This window comes from Hyla sarda, unplaced genomic scaffold (genome assembly GCF_029499605.1).
Source record: "Hyla sarda isolate aHylSar1 unplaced genomic scaffold, aHylSar1.hap1 scaffold_555, whole genome shotgun sequence".
Taxonomy (NCBI): domain Eukaryota; kingdom Metazoa; phylum Chordata; class Amphibia; order Anura; family Hylidae; genus Hyla; species Hyla sarda.
This window is the reverse complement of record NW_026610567.1, coordinates 19,121-39,111: the sequence shown is the minus strand read 5'-3', so window position 1 is coordinate 39,111 and position 19,991 is coordinate 19,121. Positions and strand designations below refer to the sequence as shown.

The following is a 19,991-nucleotide window of genomic DNA, read 5'->3' as shown; positions in this document are numbered from 1 at the left end:
ATGGAACGCCCTTTTGTAAAGCCACCAAGTGCCCATTTTAAGTGTATTATGATTGTATTTATGTGAACTTTTATTGTTATATGTGATTTTATTATCAAAATTTGTTTTTATTGAAAAAAAAATTATATTTATAAATCGTAATGCACTTTGTAAAATGTTATGAATTCTAAATAAAAAGATACCCCTCAGGGGTAGCCAAGTTAAAAAAAAATCTGTTCTTATCAGTTTAATATCTGATACGTCCCCTATCTGGGGACCATATATTAAATGGATTTTTGAGAACGGGGGCCGATTTCGAAGCTTGCTTCCGTCGCCCTATGCATTGACCCGATATGGCAGTATCTTCGGGTACAGTGCACCACCCCCTTACAGGGTTAAAAAGAAAGATTCCTACTTTCATTGCTACCTGCTTGCTGGCTAGCCAGCTAGCCAGCCCTGTGGGCCTTGCTGCTGCAGCCAAAAAACAAAAGGTGGTGCTGCTGCTGCTGCTTCTGCTTGTGTCTGGCCGCTGTTGGAGCGTCCAGGCACAGGACTTCTGCTGCTGCTGACTAAATGGCCTCCTTAATTGGATCATTTGAGTAGCCAGCACACCTGTGCAGGTAGGGCATGACATGATTAGGCAGCTGCCTTGATAGCGGGTGGGTGCTGAATGTTCCTAATTGACAAAATAAGATTAATGCTTATGAAGAAATATAAAATCTCATCCCTTCCCCAATATCGCGCCACACCCCTACCCCTTAATTCCCTGGTTGAACTTGATGGACATATGTCTTTTTTCGACCGTACTAACTATGTAACTATGTAACATAACATGGGGGGGGTCTCCTGGCTGTTCACACAGGTGTGTCATTGCTGTACATTGACCATGCATTGCTTCTGTGGTATTGCAAAGGCAAAGACAAATGCTTCCAGCCATCCATTGCACTAATGGATTGGTCATCAGCTGGCTGTCTATGTCCCGCATCAATATAGACCAAAGTACAGAGGGTTAGGCTATGCTATTGTGCACCTACCTGATGCATCAGAAGGTGCGAGGCCCTTGCTAAATTCTGTGCACAGACTTTGAGATCTATACTTTAGACTGTATCTAAACCTGCTCCAACATGGACTGACATTCTGGCCTACTTTCAGCCGATGCGACTTGTCTGTCGCTGAACAGTCGCTTTTTATGTATTCAGCACCTATGTATAATGTTGTAAAAATGCTCTAGAAGCTAAAGTCGCAGAAATGTCACACATATTTGGCCTGCAACTTTCTGTGCGACAAATTCAGACAGGAAAAATCAGTATAAATCCTTAGAAAATTATCCCCCAGTGTCTCCATCTGCTGGCGGTATTGAATAAGCATTGCTGCACTGATGGGGTATGCATTAGACGAAAAAAAAGAAGAAAAAGAAGAATAATACGCCCAGAAAAGAGGCGAAAAGGAGAAAAACGTAAAAAAACGTGAAAAAAAAGTAAGAGGAAGAGAAGGGAAAAAAAGGTGGAAATGGGTTTAAAAGTGATTTCGGCGGAGAATATATATATATATATATATATATATATATATATATATACGCGCACACACACACATATATATAAACGTATTCTCCGTTGAGATATTGCAGCCGCTGCTGTGTCCAGGCCCAGGAGCCTTAGCACTGTGCTGTGATGTCACTCAATACCACTGACATCACTAGGTGTAAACAACATCTCTCCTTTGCTGTGTATGTGACTATGGAGCTGTTTGGTGATGTCGTCTATTATGGCCTTCATAGAAGCAACAGGAGATTGTTGCATCCATCTAGAACCCTCAGAACTACAGTGCTATGATGTCACTCACTTCCACAGGCCTTGCAGAGTGTAAACAACAACAACCCAGCTTTGTTGTGTATGTAACCATAGGGATTTGTGATGTCACCTAGAACCTTCACAGCAGCGACAGCTTTATGAGGAGCATCAGCACTGCTCTGCCTGAGCAGAACCATCACCGCCATAGGTTGTCAAATAACCCGGATTTAACCCACACAGGTAAGTCCAATGGGGTGCAGGCATGTCCTCTATGCTTACAGCTTCCCGTGGGTGTTGGTTTGATACCGTTTGGGGACAGCCAAGGAGGCATCTGCAGGCAACAAAGGTAGGTGTGTGCTTGTGTGTGTGTTTCCTATGCAGATCCTAAGCCCAGTGTCACATGCAAGTAGGAGGAGTAAGAAGGGTTCCTGGCAAATCCGGGTTATGGATTGCATTTAAAAAGGCCCCGTGGGAGTGCAATGGGCCCCTGTCTTGCTGCTTAGCAATAATGGTATGGGTTTAGGTTCTGCTGTGTGTACTGGTGGTTGACTGCCCCCCAGCCCAGAGTGTGCATGGAAAATTGTCTGGCAGCCTCCCTGACAGCAAGCAGTGATAGTGCCCATGAAGGGGACCTTGTTGGGCCCGCCCCTTTCACGGTTATCGCTTCTCGGCCTTTTGGCTAAGATCAAGTGTAGTATCTGTTCTTATCAGTTTAATATCTGATACGTCCCCTATCTGGGGACCATATATTAAATGGATTTTTGAGAACGGGGGCCGATTTCGAAGCTTGCTTCCGTCGCCCTATGCATTGACCCGATATGGCAGTATCTTCGGGTACAGTGCACCACCCCCTTACAGGGTTAAAAAGAAAGATTCCTACTTTCATTGCTACCTGCTTGCTGGCTAGCCAGCTAGCCAGCCCTGTGGGCCTTGCTGCTGCTGCAGCCAAAAAACAAAAGGTGGTGCTGCTGCTGCTGCTTCTGCTTGTGTCTGGCCGCTGTTGGAGCGTCCAGGCACAGGACTTCTGCTGCTGCTGACTAAATGGCCTCCTTAATTGGATCATTTGAGTAGCCAGCACACCTGTGCAGGTAGGGCATGACATGATAGGCAGCTGCCTTGATAGCGGGTGGGTGCTGAATGTTCCTAATTGACAAAATAAGATTAATGCTTATGAAGAAATATAAAATCTCATCCCTTCCCCAATATCGCGCCACACCCCTACCCCTTAATTCCCTGGTTGAACTTGATGGACATATGTCTTTTTTCGACCGTACTAACTATGTAACTATGTAACATAACATGGGGGGGGTCTCCTGGCTGTTCACACAGGTGTGTCATTGCTGTACATTGACCATGCATTGCTTCTGTGGTATTGCAAAGGCAAAGACAAATGCTTCCAGCCATCCATTGCACTAATGGATTGGTCATCAGCTGGCTGTCTATGTCCCGCATCAATATAGACCAAAGTACAGAGGGTTAGGCTATGCTATTGTGCACCTACCTGATGCATCAGAAGGTGCGAGGCCCTTGCTAAATTCTGTGCACAGACTTTGAGATCTATGCTTTAGACTGTATCTAAACCTGCTCCAACATGGACTGACATTCTGGCCTACTTTCAGCCGATGCGACTTGTCTGTCGCTGAACAGTCGCTTTTTATGTATTCAGCACCTATGTATAATGTTGTAAAAATGCTCTAGAAGCTAAAGTCGCAGAAATGTCACACATATTTGGCCTGCAACTTTCTGTGCGACAAATTCAGACAGGAAAAATCAGTATAAATCCTTAGAAAATTATCCCCCAGTGTCTCCATCTGCTGGCGGTATTGAATAAGCATTGCTGCACTGATGGGGTATGCATTAGACGAAAAAAAAGAAGAAAAAGAAGAATAATACGCCCAGAAAAGAGGCGAAAAGGAGAAAAACGTAAAAAAACGTGAAAAAAAAGTAAGAGGAAGAGAAGGGAAAAAAAGGTGGAAATGGGTTTAAAAGTGATTTCGGCGGAGAAATATATATATATATATATATATATATATATATATATATATATATATATATATATACGCGCACACACACACATATATATAAACGTATTCTCCGTTGAGATATTGCAGCCGCTGCTGTGTCCAGGCCCAGGAGCCTTAGCACTGTGCTGTGATGTCACTCAATACCACTGACATCACTAGGTGTAAACAACATCTCTCCTTTGCTGTGTATGTGACTATGGAGCTGTTTGGTGATGTCGTCTATTATGGCCTTCATAGAAGCAACAGGAGATTGTTGCATCCATCTAGAACCCTCAGAACTACAGTGCTATGATGTCACTCACTTCCACAGGCCTTGCAGAGTGTAAACAACAACAACCCAGCTTTGTTGTGTATGTAACCATAGGGATTTGTGATGTCACCTAGAACCTTCACAGCAGCGACAGCTTTATGAGGAGCATCAGCACTGCTCTGCCTGAGCAGAACCATCACCGCCATAGGTTGTCAAATAACCCGGATTTAACCCACACAGGTAAGTCCAATGGGGTGCAGGCATGTCCTCTATGCTTACAGCTTCCCGTGGGTGTTGGTTTGATACCGTTTGGGGACAGCCAAGGAGGCATCTGCAGGCAACAAAGGTAGGTGTGTGCTTGTGTGTGTGTTTCCTATGCAGATCCTAAGCCCAGTGTCACATGCAAGTAGGAGGAGTAAGAAGGGTTCCTGGCAAATCCGGGTTATGGATTGCATTTAAAAAGGCCCCGTGGGAGTGCAATGGGCCCCTGTCTTGCTGCTTAGCAATAATGGTATGGGTTTAGGTTCTGCTGTGTGTACTGGTGGTTGACTGCCCCCCAGCCCAGAGTGTGCATGGAAAATTGTCTGGCAGCCTCCCTGACAGCAAGCAGTGATAGTGCCCATGAAGGGGACCTTGTTGGGCCCGCCCCTTTCACGGTTATCGCTTCTCGGCCTTTTGGCTAAGATCAAGTGTAGTATCTGTTCTTATCAGTTTAATATCTGATACGTCCCCTATCTGGGGACCATATATTAAATGGATTTTTGAGAACGGGGGCCGATTTCGAAGCTTGCTTCCGTCGCCCTATGCATTGACCCGATATGGCAGTATCTTCGGGTACAGTGCACCACCCCCTTACAGGGTTAAAAAGAAAGATTCCTACTTTCATTGCTACCTGCTTGCTGGCTAGCCAGCTAGCCAGCCCTGTGGGCCTTGCTGCTGCAGCCAAAAAACAAAAGGTGGTGCTGCTGCTGCTGCTTCTGCTTGTGTCTGGCCGCTGTTGGAGCGTCCAGGCACAGGACTTCTGCTGCTGCTGACTAAATGGCCTCCTTAATTGGATCATTTGAGTAGCCAGCACACCTGTGCAGGTAGGGCATGACATGATAGGCAGCTGCCTTGATAGCGGGTGGGTGCTGAATGTTCCTAATTGACAAAATAAGATTAATGCTTATGAAGAAATATAAAATCTCATCCCTTCCCCAATATCGCGCCACACCCATACCCCTTAATTCCCTGGTTGAACTTGATGGACATATGTCTTTTTTCGACCGTACTAACTATGTAACTATGTAACATAACATGGGGGGGGTCTCCTGGCTGTTCACACAGGTGTGTCATTGCTGTACATTGACCATGCATTGCTTCTGTGGTATTGCAAAGGCAAAGACAAATGCTTCCAGCCATCCATTGCACTAATGGATTGGTCATCAGCTGGCTGTCTATGTCCTGCATCAATATAGACCAAAGTACAGAGGGTTAGGCTATGCTATTGTGCACCTACCTGATGCATCAGAAGGTGCGAGGCCCTTGCTAAATTCTGTGCACAGACTTTGAGATCTATACTTTAGACTGTATCTAAACCTGCTCCAACATGGACTGACATTCTGGCCTACTTTCAGCCGATGCGACTTGTCTGTCGCTGAACAGTCGCTTTTTATGTATTCAGCACCTATGTATAATGTTGTAAAAATGCTCTAGAAGCTAAAGTCGCAGAAATGTCACACATATTTGGCCTGCAACTTTCTGTGCGACAAATTCAGACAGGAAAAATCAGTATAAATCCTTAGAAAATTATCCCCCAGTGTCTCCATCTGCTGGCGGTATTGAATAAGCATTGCTGCACTGATGGGGTATGCATTAGACGAAAAAAAAGAAGAAAAAGAAGAATAATACGCCCAGAAAAGAGGCGAAAAGGAGAAAAACGTAAAAAAACGTGAAAAAAAAGTAAGAGGAAGAGAAGGGAAAAAAAGGTGGAAATGGGTTTAAAAGTGATTTCGGCGGAGAAATATATATATATATATATATATATATATATATATATATATATATACGCGCACACACACACATATATATAAACGTATTCTCCGTTGAGATATTGCAGCCGCTGCTGTGTCCAGGCCCAGGAGCCTTAGCACTGTGCTGTGATGTCACTCAATACCACTGACATCACTAGGTGTAAACAACATCTCTCCTTTGCTGTGTATGTGACTATGGAGCTGTTTGGTGATGTCGTCTATTATGGCCTTCATAGAAGCAACAGGAGATTGTTGCATCCATCTAGAACCCTCAGAACTACAGTGCTATGATGTCACTCACTTCCACAGGCCTTGCAGAGTGTAAACAACAACAACCCAGCTTTGTTGTGTATGTAACCATAGGGATTTGTGATGTCACCTAGAACCTTCACAGCAGCGACAGCTTTATGAGGAGCATCAGCACTGCTCTGCCTGAGCAGAACCATCACCGCCATAGGTTGTCAAATAACCCGGATTTAACCCACACAGGTAAGTCCAATGGGGTGCAGGCATGTCCTCTATGCTTACAGCTTCCCGTGGGTGTTGGTTTGATACCGTTTGGGGACAGCCAAGGAGGCATCTGCAGGCAACAAAGGTAGGTGTGTGCTTGTGTGTGTGTTTCCTATGCAGATCCTAAGCCCAGTGTCACATGCAAGTAGGAGGAGTAAGAAGGGTTCCTGGCAAATCCGGGTTATGGATTGCATTTAAAAAGGCCCCGTGGGAGTGCAATGGGCCCCTGTCTTGCTGCTTAGCAATAATGGTATGGGTTTAGGTTCTGCTGTGTGTACTGGTGGTTGACTGCCCCCCAGCCCAGAGTGTGCATGGAAAATTGTCTGGCAGCCTCCCTGACAGCAAGCAGTGATAGTGCCCATGAAGGGGACCTTGTTGGGCCCGCCCCTTTCACGGTTATCGCTTCTCGGCCTTTTGGCTAAGATCAAGTGTAGTATCTGTTCTTATCAGTTTAATATCTGATACGTCCCCTATCTGGGGACCATATATTAAATGGATTTTTGAGAACGGGGGCCGATTTCGAAGCTTGCTTCCGTCGCCCTATGCATTGACCCGATATGGCAGTATCTTCGGGTACAGTGCACCACCCCCTTACAGGGTTAAAAAGAAAGATTCCTACTTTCATTGCTACCTGCTTGCTGGCTAGCCAGCTAGCCAGCCCTGTGGGCCTTGCTGCTGCAGCCAAAAAACAAAAGGTGGTGCTGCTGCTGCTGCTTCTGCTTGTGTCTGGCCGCTGTTGGAGCGTCCAGGCACAGGACTTCTGCTGCTGCTGACTAAATGGCCTCCTTAATTGGATCATTTGAGTAGCCAGCACACCTGTGCAGGTAGGGCATGACATGATAGGCAGCTGCCTTGATAGCGGGTGGGTGCTGAATGTTCCTAATTGACAAAATAAGATTAATGCTTATGAAGAAATATAAAATCTCATCCCTTCCCCAATATCGCGCCACACCCCTACCCCTTAATTCCCTGGTTGAACTTGATGGACATATGTCTTTTTTCGACCGTACTAACTATGTAACTATGTAACATAACATGGGGGGGGTCTCCTGGCTGTTCACACAGGTGTGTCATTGCTGTACATTGACCATGCATTGCTTCTGTGGTATTGCAAAGGCAAAGACAAATGCTTCCAGCCATCCATTGCACTAATGGATTGGTCATCAGCTGGCTGTCTATGTCCCGCATCAATATAGACCAAAGTACAGAGGGTTAGGCTATGCTATTGTGCACCTACCTGATGCATCAGAAGGTGCGAGGCCCTTGCTAAATTCTGTGCACAGACTTTGAGATCTATACTTTAGACTGTATCTAAACCTGCTCCAACATGGACTGACATTCTGGCCTACTTTCAGCCGATGCGACTTGTCTGTCGCTGAACAGTCGCTTTTTATGTATTCAGCACCTATGTATAATGTTGTAAAAATGCTCTAGAAGCTAAAGTCGCAGAAATGTCACACATATTTGGCCTGCAACTTTCTGTGCGACAAATTCAGACAGGAAAAATCAGTATAAATCCTTAGAAAATTATCCCCCAGTGTCTCCATCTGCTGGCGGTATTGAATAAGCATTGCTGCACTGATGGGGTATGCATTAGACGAAAAAAAAGAAGAAAAAGAAGAATAATACGCCCAGAAAAGAGGCGAAAAGGAGAAAAACGTAAAAAAACGTGAAAAAAAAGTAAGAGGAAGAGAAGGGAAAAAAAGGTGGAAATGGGTTTAAAAGTGATTTCGGCGGAGAAATATATATATATATATATATATATATATATATATATATACGCGCACACACACACATATATATAAACGTATTCTCCGTTGAGATATTGCAGCCGCTGCTGTGTCCAGGCCCAGGAGCCTTAGCACTGTGCTGTGATGTCACTCAATACCACTGACATCACTAGGTGTAAACAACATCTCTCCTTTGCTGTGTATGTGACTATGGAGCTGTTTGGTGATGTCGTCTATTATGGCCTTCATAGAAGCAACAGGAGATTGTTGCATCCATCTAGAACCCTCAGAACTACAGTGCTATGATGTCACTCACTTCCACAGGCCTTGCAGAGTGTAAACAACAACAACCCAGCTTTGTTGTGTATGTAACCATAGGGATTTGTGATGTCACCTAGAACCTTCACAGCAGCGACAGCTTTATGAGGAGCATCAGCACTGCTCTGCCTGAGCAGAACCATCACCGCCATAGGTTGTCAAATAACCCGGATTTAACCCACACAGGTAAGTCCAATGGGGTGCAGGCATGTCCTCTATGCTTACAGCTTCCCGTGGGTGTTGGTTTGATACCGTTTGGGGACAGCCAAGGAGGCATCTGCAGGCAACAAAGGTAGGTGTGTGCTTGTGTGTGTGTTTCCTATGCAGATCCTAAGCCCAGTGTCACATGCAAGTAGGAGGAGTAAGAAGGGTTCCTGGCAAATCCGGGTTATGGATTGCATTTAAAAAGGCCCAGTGGGAGTGCAATGGGCCCCTGTCTTGCTGCTTAGCAATAATGGTATGGGTTTAGGTTCTGCTGTGTGTACTGGTGGTTGACTGCCCCCCAGCCCAGAGTGTGCATGGAAAATTGTCTGGCAGCCTCCCTGACAGCAAGCAGTGATAGTGCCCATGAAGGGGACCTTGTTGGGCCCGCCCCTTTCACGGTTATCGCTTCTCGGCCTTTTGGCTAAGATCAAGTGTAGTATCTGTTCTTATCAGTTTAATATCTGATACGTCCCCTATCTGGGGACCATATATTAAATGGATTTTTGAGAACGGGGGCCGATTTCGAAGCTTGCTTCCGTCGCCCTATGCATTGACCCGATATGGCAGTATCTTCGGGTACAGTGCACCACCCCCTTACAGGGTTAAAAAGAAAGATTCCTACTTTCATTGCTACCTGCTTGCTGGCTAGCCAGCTAGCCAGCCCTGTGGGCCTTGCTGCTGCAGCCAAAAAACAAAAGGTGGTGCTGCTGCTGCTGCTTCTGCTTGTGTCTGGCCGCTGTTGGAGCGTCCAGGCACAGGACTTCTGCTGCTGCTGACTAAATGGCCTCCTTAATTGGATCATTTGAGTAGCCAGCACACCTGTGCAGGTAGGGCATGACATGATAGGCAGCTGCCTTGATAGCGGGTGGGTGCTGAATGTTCCTAATTGACAAAATAAGATTAATGCTTATGAAGAAATATAAAATCTCATCCCTTCCCCAATATCGCGCCACACCCCTACCCCTTAATTCCCTGGTTGAACTTGATGGACATATGTCTTTTTTCGACCGTACTAACTATGTAACTATGTAACATAACATGGGGGGGGTCTCCTGGCTGTTCACACAGGTGTGTCATTGCTGTACATTGACCATGCATTGCTTCTGTGGTATTGCAAAGGCAAAGACAAATGCTTCCAGCCATCCATTGCACTAATGGATTGGTCATCAGCTGGCTGTCTATGTCCCGCATCAATATAGACCAAAGTACAGAGGGTTAGGCTATGCTATTGTGCACCTACCTGATGCATCAGAAGGTGCGAGGCCCTTGCTAAATTCTGTGCACAGACTTTGAGATCTATACTTTAGACTGTATCTAAACCTGCTCCAACATGGACTGACATTCTGGCCTACTTTCAGCCGATGCGACTTGTCTGTCGCTGAACAGTCGCTTTTTATGTATTCAGCACCTATGTATAATGTTGTAAAAATGCTCTAGAAGCTAAAGTCGCAGAAATGTCACACATATTTGGCCTGCAACTTTCTGTGCGACAAATTCAGACAGGAAAAATCAGTATAAATCCTTAGAAAATTATCCCCCAGTGTCTCCATCTGCTGGCGGTATTGAATAAGCATTGCTGCACTGATGGGGTATGCATTAGACGAAAAAAAAGAAGAAAAAGAAGAATAATACGCCCAGAAAAGAGGCGAAAAGGAGAAAAACGTAAAAAAACGTGAAAAAAAAGTAAGAGGAAGAGAAGGGAAAAAAAGGTGGAAATGGGTTTAAAAGTGATTTCGGCGGAGAAATATATATATATATATATATATATATATATATATATATATATACGCGCACACACACACATATATATAAACGTATTCTCCGTTGAGATATTGCAGCCGCTGCTGTGTCCAGGCCCAGGAGCCTTAGCACTGTGCTGTGATGTCACTCAATACCACTGACATCACTAGGTGTAAACAACATCTCTCCTTTGCTGTGTATGTGACTATGGAGCTGTTTGGTGATGTCGTCTATTATGGCCTTCATAGAAGCAACAGGAGATTGTTGCATCCATCTAGAACCCTCAGAACTACAGTGCTATGATGTCACTCACTTCCACAGGCCTTGCAGAGTGTAAACAACAACAACCCAGCTTTGTTGTGTATGTAACCATAGGGATTTGTGATGTCACCTAGAACCTTCACAGCAGCGACAGCTTTATGAGGAGCATCAGCACTGCTCTGCCTGAGCAGAACCATCACCGCCATAGGTTGTCAAATAACCCGGATTTAACCCACACAGGTAAGTCCAATGGGGTGCAGGCATGTCCTCTATGCTTACAGCTTCCCGTGGGTGTTGGTTTGATACCGTTTGGGGACAGCCAAGGAGGCATCTGCAGGCAACAAAGGTAGGTGTGTGCTTGTGTGTGTGTTTCCTATGCAGATCCTAAGCCCAGTGTCACATGCAAGTAGGAGGAGTAAGAAGGGTTCCTGGCAAATCCGGGTTATGGATTGCATTTAAAAAGGCCCCGTGGGAGTGCAATGGGCCCCTGTCTTGCTGCTTAGCAATAATGGTATGGGTTTAGGTTCTGCTGTGTGTACTGGTGGTTGACTGCCCCCCAGCCCAGAGTGTGCATGGAAAATTGTCTGGCAGCCTCCCTGACAGCAAGCAGTGATAGTGCCCATGAAGGGGACCTTGTTGGGCCCGCCCCTTTCACGGTTATCGCTTCTCGGCCTTTTGGCTAAGATCAAGTGTAGTATCTGTTCTTATCAGTTTAATATCTGATACGTCCCCTATCTGGGGACCATATATTAAATGGATTTTTGAGAACGGGGGCCGATTTCGAAGCTTGCTTCCGTCGCCCTATGCATTGACCCGATATGGCAGTATCTTCGGGTACAGTGCACCACCCCCTTACAGGGTTAAAAAGAAAGATTCCTACTTTCATTGCTACCTGCTTGCTGGCTAGCCAGCTAGCCAGCCCTGTGGGCCTTGCTGCTGCAGCCAAAAAACAAAAGGTGGTGCTGCTGCTGCTGCTTCTGCTTGTGTCTGGCCGCTGTTGGAGCGTCCAGGCACAGGACTTCTGCTGCTGCTGACTAAATGGCCTCCTTAATTGGATCATTTGAGTAGCCAGCACACCTGTGCAGGTAGGGCATGACATGATAGGCAGCTGCCTTGATAGCGGGTGGGTGCTGAATGTTCCTAATTGACAAAATAAGATTAATGCTTATGAAGAAATATAAAATCTCATCCCTTCCCCAATATCGCGCCACACCCCTACCCCTTAATTCCCTGGTTGAACTTGATGGACATATGTCTTTTTTCGACCGTACTAACTATGTAACTATGTAACATAACATGGGGGGGGTCTCCTGGCTGTTCACACAGGTGTGTCATTGCTGTACATTGACCATGCATTGCTTCTGTGGTATTGCAAAGGCAAAGACAAATGCTTCCAGCCATCCATTGCACTAATGGATTGGTCATCAGCTGGCTGTCTATGTCCCGCATCAATATAGACCAAAGTACAGAGGGTTAGGCTATGCTATTGTGCACCTACCTGATGCATCAGAAGGTGCGAGGCCCTTGCTAAATTCTGTGCACAGACTTTGAGATCTATACTTTAGACTGTATCTAAACCTGCTCCAACATGGACTGACATTCTGGCCTACTTTCAGCCGATGCGACTTGTCTGTCGCTGAACAGTCGCTTTTTATGTATTCAGCACCTATGTATAATGTTGTAAAAATGCTCTAGAAGCTAAAGTCGCAGAAATGTCACACATATTTGGCCTGCAACTTTCTGTGCGACAAATTCAGACAGGAAAAATCAGTATAAATCCTTAGAAAATTATCCCCCAGTGTCTCCATCTGCTGGCGGTATTGAATAAGCATTGCTGCACTGATGGGGTATGCATTAGACGAAAAAAAAGAAGAAAAAGAAGAATAATACGCCCAGAAAAGAGGCGAAAAGGAGAAAAACGTAAAAAAACGTGAAAAAAAAGTAAGAGGAAGAGAAGGGAAAAAAAGGTGGAAATGGGTTTAAAAGTGATTTCGGCGGAGAAATATATATATATATATATATATATATATATATATATATATATATACGCGCACACACACACATATATATAAACGTATTCTCCGTTGAGATATTGCAGCCGCTGCTGTGTCCAGGCCCAGGAGCCTTAGCACTGTGCTGTGATGTCACTCAATACCACTGACATCACTAGGTGTAAACAACATCTCTCCTTTGCTGTGTATGTGACTATGGAGCTGTTTGGTGATGTCGTCTATTATGGCCTTCATAGAAGCAACAGGAGATTGTTGCATCCATCTAGAACCCTCAGAACTACAGTGCTATGATGTCACTCACTTCCACAGGCCTTGCAGAGTGTAAACAACAACAACCCAGCTTTGTTGTGTATGTAACCATAGGGATTTGTGATGTCACCTAGAACCTTCACAGCAGCGACAGCTTTATGAGGAGCATCAGCACTGCTCTGCCTGAGCAGAACCATCACCGCCATAGGTTGTCAAATAACCCGGATTTAACCCACACAGGTAAGTCCAATGGGGTGCAGGCATGTCCTCTATGCTTACAGCTTCCCGTGGGTGTTGGTTTGATACCGTTTGGGGACAGCCAAGGAGGCATCTGCAGGCAACAAAGGTAGGTGTGTGCTTGTGTGTGTGTTTCCTATGCAGATCCTAAGCCCAGTGTCACATGCAAGTAGGAGGAGTAAGAAGGGTTCCTGGCAAATCCGGGTTATGGATTGCATTTAAAAAGGCCCCGTGGGAGTGCAATGGGCCCCTGTCTTGCTGCTTAGCAATAATGGTATGGGTTTAGGTTCTGCTGTGTGTACTGGTGGTTGACTGCCCCCCAGCCCAGAGTGTGCATGGAAAATTGTCTGGCAGCCTCCCTGACAGCAAGCAGTGATAGTGCCCATGAAGGGGACCTTGTTGGGCCCGCCCCTTTCACGGTTATCGCTTCTCGGCCTTTTGGCTAAGATCAAGTGTAGTATCTGTTCTTATCAGTTTAATATCTGATACGTCCCCTATCTGGGGACCATATATTAAATGGATTTTTGAGAACGGGGGCCGATTTCGAAGCTTGCTTCCGTCGCCCTATGCATTGACCCGATATGGCAGTATCTTCGGGTACAGTGCACCACCCCCTTACAGGGTTAAAAAGAAAGATTCCTACTTTCATTGCTACCTGCTTGCTGGCTAGCCAGCTAGCCAGCCCTGTGGGCCTTGCTGCTGCAGCCAAAAAACAAAAGGTGGTGCTGCTGCTGCTGCTTCTGCTTGTGTCTGGCCGCTGTTGGAGCATCCAGGCACAGGACTTCTGCTGCTGCTGACTAAATGGCCTCCTTAATTGGATCATTTGAGTAGCCAGCACACCTGTGCAGGTAGGGCATGACATGATAGGCAGCTGCCTTGATAGCGGGTGGGTGCTGAATGTTCCTAATTGACAAAATAAGATTAATGCTTATGAAGAAATATAAAATCTCATCCCTTCCCCAATATCGCGCCACACCCCTACCCCTTAATTCCCTGGTTGAACTTGATGGACATATGTCTTTTTTCGACCGTACTAACTATGTAACTATGTAACATAACATGGGGGGGGGTCTCCTGGCTGTTCACACAGGTGTGTCATTGCTGTACATTGACCATGCATTGCTTCTGTGGTATTGCAAAGGCAAAGACAAATGCTTCCAGCCATCCATTGCACTAATGGATTGGTCATCAGCTGGCTGTCTATGTCCCGCATCAATATAGACCAAAGTACAGAGGGTTAGGCTATGCTATTGTGCACCTACCTGATGCATCAGAAGGTGCGAGGCCCTTGCTAAATTCTGTGCACAGACTTTGAGATCTATACTTTAGACTGTATCTAAACCTGCTCCAACATGGACTGACATTCTGGCCTACTTTCAGCCGATGCGACTTGTCTGTCGCTGAACAGTCGCTTTTTATGTATTCAGCACCTATGTATAATGTTGTAAAAATGCTCTAGAAGCTAAAGTCGCAGAAATGTCACACATATTTGGCCTGCAACTTTCTGTGCGACAAATTCAGACAGGAAAAATCAGTATAAATCCTTAGAAAATTATCCCCCAGTGTCTCCATCTGCTGGCGGTATTGAATAAGCATTGCTGCACTGATGGGGTATGCATTAGACGAAAAAAAAGAAGAAAAAGAAGAATAATACGCCCAGAAAAGAGGCGAAAAGGAGAAAAACGTAAAAAAACGTGAAAAAAAAGTAAGAGGAAGAGAAGGGAAAAAAAGGTGGAAATGGGTTTAAAAGTGATTTCGGCGGAGAAATATATATATATATATATATATATATATATATATATATATATATATATACGCGCACACACACACATATATATAAACGTATTCTCCGTTGAGATATTGCAGCCGCTGCTGTGTCCAGGCCCAGGAGCCTTAGCACTGTGCTGTGATGTCACTCAATACCACTGACATCACTAGGTGTAAACAACATCTCTCCTTTGCTGTGTATGTGACTATGGAGCTGTTTGGTGATGTCGTCTATTATGGCCTTCATAGAAGCAACAGGAGATTGTTGCATCCATCTAGAACCCTCAGAACTACAGTGCTATGATGTCACTCACTTCCACAGGCCTTGGAGTGTAAACAACAACAACCCAGCTTTGTTGTGTATGTAACCATAGGGATTTGTGATGTCACCTAGAACCTTCACAGCAGCGACAGCTTTATGAGGAGCATCAGCACTGCTCTGCCTGAGCAGAACCATCACCGCCATAGGTTGTCAAATAACCCGGATTTAACCCACACAGGTAAGTCCAATGGGGTGCAGGCATGTCCTCTATGCTTACAGCTTCCCGTGGGTGTTGGTTTGATACCGTTTGGGGACAGCCAAGGAGGCATCTGCAGGCAACAAAGGTAGGTGTGTGCTTGTGTGTGTGTTTCCTATGCAGATCCTAAGCCCAGTGTCACATGCAAGTAGGAGGAGTAAGAAGGGTTCCTGGCAAATCCGGGTTATGGATTGCATTTAAAAAGGCCCCGTGGGAGTGCAATGGGCCCCTGTCTTGCTGCTTAGCAATAATGGTATGGGTTTAGGTTCTGCTGTGTGTACTGGTGGTTGACTGCCCCCCAGCCCAGAGTGTGCATGGAAAATTGTCTGGCAGCCTCCCTGACAGCAAGCAGTGATAGTGCCCATGAAGGGGACCTTGTTGGGCCCGCCCCTTTCACGGTTATCGCTTCTCGGCCTTTTGGCTAAGATCAAGTGTAGTATCTGTTCTTATCAGTTTAATATCTGATACGTCCCCTATCTGGGGACCATATATTAAATGGATTTTTGAGAACGGGGGCCGATTTCGAAGCTTGCTTCCGTCGCCCTATGCATTGACCCGATATGGCAGTATCTTCGGGTACAGTGCACCACCCCCTTACAGGGTTAAAAAGAAAGATTCCTACTTTCATTGCTACCTGCTTGCTGGCTAGCCAGCTAGCCAGCCCTGTGGGCCTTGCTGCTGCAGCCAAAAAACAAAAGGTGGTGCTGCTGCTGCTGCTTCTGCTTGTGTCTGGCCGCTGTTGGAGCGTCCAGGCACAGGACTTCTGCTGCTGCTGACTAAATGGCCTCCTTAATTGGATCATTTGAGTAGCCAGCACACCTGTGCAGGTAGGGCATGACATGATAGGCAGCTGCCTTGATAGCGGGTGGGTGCTGAATGTTCCTAATTGACAAAATAAGATTAATGCTTATGAAGAAATATAAAATCTCATCCCTTCCCCAATATCGCGCCACACCCCTACCCCTTAATTCCCTGGTTGAACTTGATGGACATATGTCTTTTTTCGACCGTACTAACTATGTAACTATGTAACATAACATGGGGGGGGGTCTCCTGGCTGTTCACACAGGTGTGTCATTGCTGTACATTGACCATGCATTGCTTCTGTGGTATTGCAAAGGCAAAGACAAATGCTTCCAGCCATCCATTGCACTAATGGATTGGTCATCAGCTGGCTGTCTATGTCCCGCATCAATATAGACCAAAGTACAGAGGGTTAGGCTATGCTATTGTGCACCTACCTGATGCATCAGAAGGTGCGAGGCCCTTGCTAAATTCTGTGCACAGACTTTGAGATCTATACTTTAGACTGTATCTAAACCTGCTCCAACATGGACTGACATTCTGGCCTACTTTCAGCCGATGCGACTTGTCTGTCGCTGAACAGTCGCTTTTTATGTATTCAGCACCTATGTATAATGTTGTAAAAATGCTCTAGAAGCTAAAGTCGCAGAAATGTCACACATATTTGGCCTGCAACTTTCTGTGCGACAAATTCAGACAGGAAAAATCAGTATAAATCCTTAGAAAATTATCCCCCAGTGTCTCCATCTGCTGGCGGTATTGAATAAGCATTGCTGCACTGATGGGGTATGCATTAGACGAAAAAAAAGAAGAAAAAGAAGAATAATACGCCCAGAAAAGAGGCGAAAAGGAGAAAAACGTAAAAAAAACGTGAAAAAAAAGTAAGAGGAAGAGAAGGGAAAAAAAGGTGGAAATGGGTTTAAAAGTGATTTCGGCGGAGAAATATATATATATATATATATATATATATATATATATATATATATACGCGCACACACACACATATATATAAACGTATTCTCCGTTGAGATATTGCAGCCGCTGCTGTGTCCAGGCCCACTCAATACCACTGACATCACTAGGTGTAAACAACATCTCTCCTTTGCTGTGTATGTGACTATGGAGCTGTTTGGTGATGTCGTCTATTATGGCCTTCATAGAAGCAACAGGAGATTGTTGCATCCATCTAGAACCCTCAGAACTACAGTGCTATGATGTCACTCACTTCCACAGGCCTTGCAGAGTGTAAACAACAACAACCCAGCTTTGTTGTGTATGTAACCATAGGGATTTGTGATGTCACCTAGAACCTTCACAGCAGCGACAGCTTTATGAGGAGCATCAGCACTGCTCTGCCTGAGCAGAACCATCACCGCCATAGGTTGTCAAATAACCCGGATTTAACCCACACAGGTAAGTCCAATGGGGTGCAGGCATGTCCTCTATGCTTACAGCTTCCCGTGGGTGTTGGTTTGATACCGTTTGGGGACAGCCAAGGAGGCATCTGCAGGCAACAAAGGTAGGTGTGTGCTTGTGTGTGTGTTTCCTATGCAGATCCTAAGCCCAGTGTCACATGCAAGTAGGAGGAGTAAGAAGGGTTCCTGGCAAATCCGGGTTATGGATTGCATTTAAAAAGGCCCCGTGGGAGTGCAATGGGCCCCTGTCTTGCTGCTTAGCAATAATGGTATGGGTTTAGGTTCTGCTGTGTGTACTGGTGGTTGACTGCCCCCCAGCCCAGAGTGTGCATGGAAAATTGTCTGGCAGCCTCCCTGACAGCAAGCAGTGATAGTGCCCATGAAGGGGACCTTGTTGGGCCCGCCCCTTTCACGGTTATCGCTTCTCGGCCTTTTGGCTAAGATCAAGTGTAGTATCTGTTCTTATCAGTTTAATATCTGATACGTCCCCTATCTGGGGACCATATATTAAATGGATTTTTGAGAACGGGGGCCGATTTCGAAGCTTGCTTCCGTCGCCCTATGCATTGACCCGATATGGCAGTATCTTCGGGTACAGTGCACCACCCCCTTACAGGGTTAAAAAGAAAGATTCCTACTTTCATTGCTACCTGCTTGCTGGCTAGCCAGCTAGCCAGCCCTGTGGGCCTTGCTGCTGCAGCCAAAAAACAAAAGGTGGTGCTGCTGCTGCTGCTTCTGCTGCTTCTGCTTGTGTCTGGCCGCTGTTGGAGCGTCCAGGCACAGGACTTCTGCTGCTGCTGACTAAATGGCCTCCTTAATTGGATCATTTGAGTAGCCAGCACACCTGTGCAGGTAGGGCATGACATGATAGGCAGCTGCCTTGATAGCGGGTGGGTGCTGAATGTTCCTAATTGACAAAATAAGATTAATGCTTATGAAGAAATATAAAATCTCATCCCTTCCCCAATATCGCGCCACACCCCTACCCCTTAATTCCCTGGTTGAACTTGATGGACATATGTCTTTTTTCGACCGTACTAACTATGTAACTATGTAACATAACATGGGGGGGGGGGGGGTCTCCTGGCTGTTCACACAGGTGTGTCATTGCTGTACATTGACCATGCATTGCTTCTGTGGTATTGCAAAGGCAAAGACAAATGCTTCCAGCCATCCATTGCACTAATGGATTGGTCATCAGCTGGCTGTCTATGTCCCGCATCAATATAGACCAAAGTACAGAGGGTTAGGCTATGCTATTGTGCACCTACCTGATGCATCAGAAGGTGCGAGGCCCTTGCTAAATTCTGTGCACAGACTTTGAGATCTATACTTTAGACTGTATCTAAACCTGCTCCAACATGGACTGACATTCTGGCCTACTTTCAGCCGATGCGACTTGTCTGTCGCTGAACAGTCGCTTTTTATGTATTCAGCACCTATGTATAATGTTGTAAAAATGCTCTAGAAGCTAAAGTCGCAGAAATGTCACACATATTTGGCCTGCAACTTTCTGTGCGACAAATTCAGACAGGAAAAATCAGTATAAATCCTTAGAAAATTATCCCCCAGTGTCTCCATCTGCTGGCGGTATTGAATAAGCATTGCTGCACTGATGGGGTATGCATTAGACGAAAAAAAAGAAGAAAAAGAAGAATAATACGCCCAGAAAAGAGGCGAAAAGGAGAAAAACGTAAAAAAACGTGAAAAAAAAGTAAGAGGAAGAGAAGGGAAAAAAAGGTGGAAATGGGTTTAAAAGTGATTTCGGCGGAGAAATATATATATATATATATATATATATATATAGTATATATATATATACGCGCACACACACACATATATATAAACGTATTCTCCGTTGAGATATTGCAGCCGCTGCTGTGTCCAGGCCCAGGAGCCTTAGCACTGTGCTGTGATGTCACTCAATACCACTGACATCACTAGGTGTAAACAACATCTCTCCTTTGCTGTGTATGTGACTATGGAGCTGTTTGGTGATGTCGTCTATTATGGCCTTCATAGAAGCAACAGGAGATTGTTGCATCCATCTAGAACCCTCAGAACTACAGTGCTATGATGTCACTCACTTCCACAGGCCTTGCAGAGTGTAAACAACAACAACCCAGCTTTGTTGTGTATGTAACCATAGGGATTTGTGATGTCACCTAGAA

The 19,991-nt window shown here is 45.4% G+C and overlaps 9 non-coding genes across 9 annotated transcripts; all 9 read left to right on the top strand.

Moving 5' to 3' along the window:
* The first annotated feature begins 178 nt into the window (after positions 1-178).
* Positions 179-364, top strand: LOC130339857 (U2 spliceosomal RNA). Its single transcript, XR_008880105.1, has one exon. It is a non-coding gene; the product is annotated as a U2 spliceosomal RNA (small nuclear RNA).
* A 2,064-nt stretch (positions 365-2,428) lies between these two features.
* LOC130339876 (U2 spliceosomal RNA) lies at positions 2,429-2,619 on the top strand. The gene has a single exon (XR_008880119.1). It is a non-coding gene; the product is annotated as a U2 spliceosomal RNA (small nuclear RNA).
* A 2,083-nt stretch (positions 2,620-4,702) lies between these two features.
* LOC130339875 (U2 spliceosomal RNA) lies at positions 4,703-4,893 on the top strand. The gene has a single exon (XR_008880118.1). It is a non-coding gene; the product is annotated as a U2 spliceosomal RNA (small nuclear RNA).
* Positions 4,894-6,963: 2,070 nt separating this feature from the next.
* On the top strand, positions 6,964-7,154 carry LOC130339874 (U2 spliceosomal RNA). Its single transcript, XR_008880117.1, has one exon. It is a non-coding gene; the product is annotated as a U2 spliceosomal RNA (small nuclear RNA).
* Positions 7,155-9,218: 2,064 nt separating this feature from the next.
* Positions 9,219-9,409, top strand: LOC130339872 (U2 spliceosomal RNA). The gene has a single exon (XR_008880116.1). It is a non-coding gene; the product is annotated as a U2 spliceosomal RNA (small nuclear RNA).
* A 2,068-nt stretch (positions 9,410-11,477) lies between these two features.
* LOC130339870 (U2 spliceosomal RNA) lies at positions 11,478-11,668 on the top strand. The gene has a single exon (XR_008880114.1). It is a non-coding gene; the product is annotated as a U2 spliceosomal RNA (small nuclear RNA).
* A 2,070-nt stretch (positions 11,669-13,738) lies between these two features.
* Positions 13,739-13,929, top strand: LOC130339869 (U2 spliceosomal RNA). Its single transcript, XR_008880113.1, has one exon. It is a non-coding gene; the product is annotated as a U2 spliceosomal RNA (small nuclear RNA).
* A 2,073-nt stretch (positions 13,930-16,002) lies between these two features.
* On the top strand, positions 16,003-16,193 carry LOC130339868 (U2 spliceosomal RNA). Its single transcript, XR_008880112.1, has one exon. It is a non-coding gene; the product is annotated as a U2 spliceosomal RNA (small nuclear RNA).
* Positions 16,194-18,237: 2,044 nt separating this feature from the next.
* LOC130339867 (U2 spliceosomal RNA) lies at positions 18,238-18,428 on the top strand. Its single transcript, XR_008880111.1, has one exon. It is a non-coding gene; the product is annotated as a U2 spliceosomal RNA (small nuclear RNA).
* Positions 18,429-19,991: the final 1,563 nt, after the last annotated feature.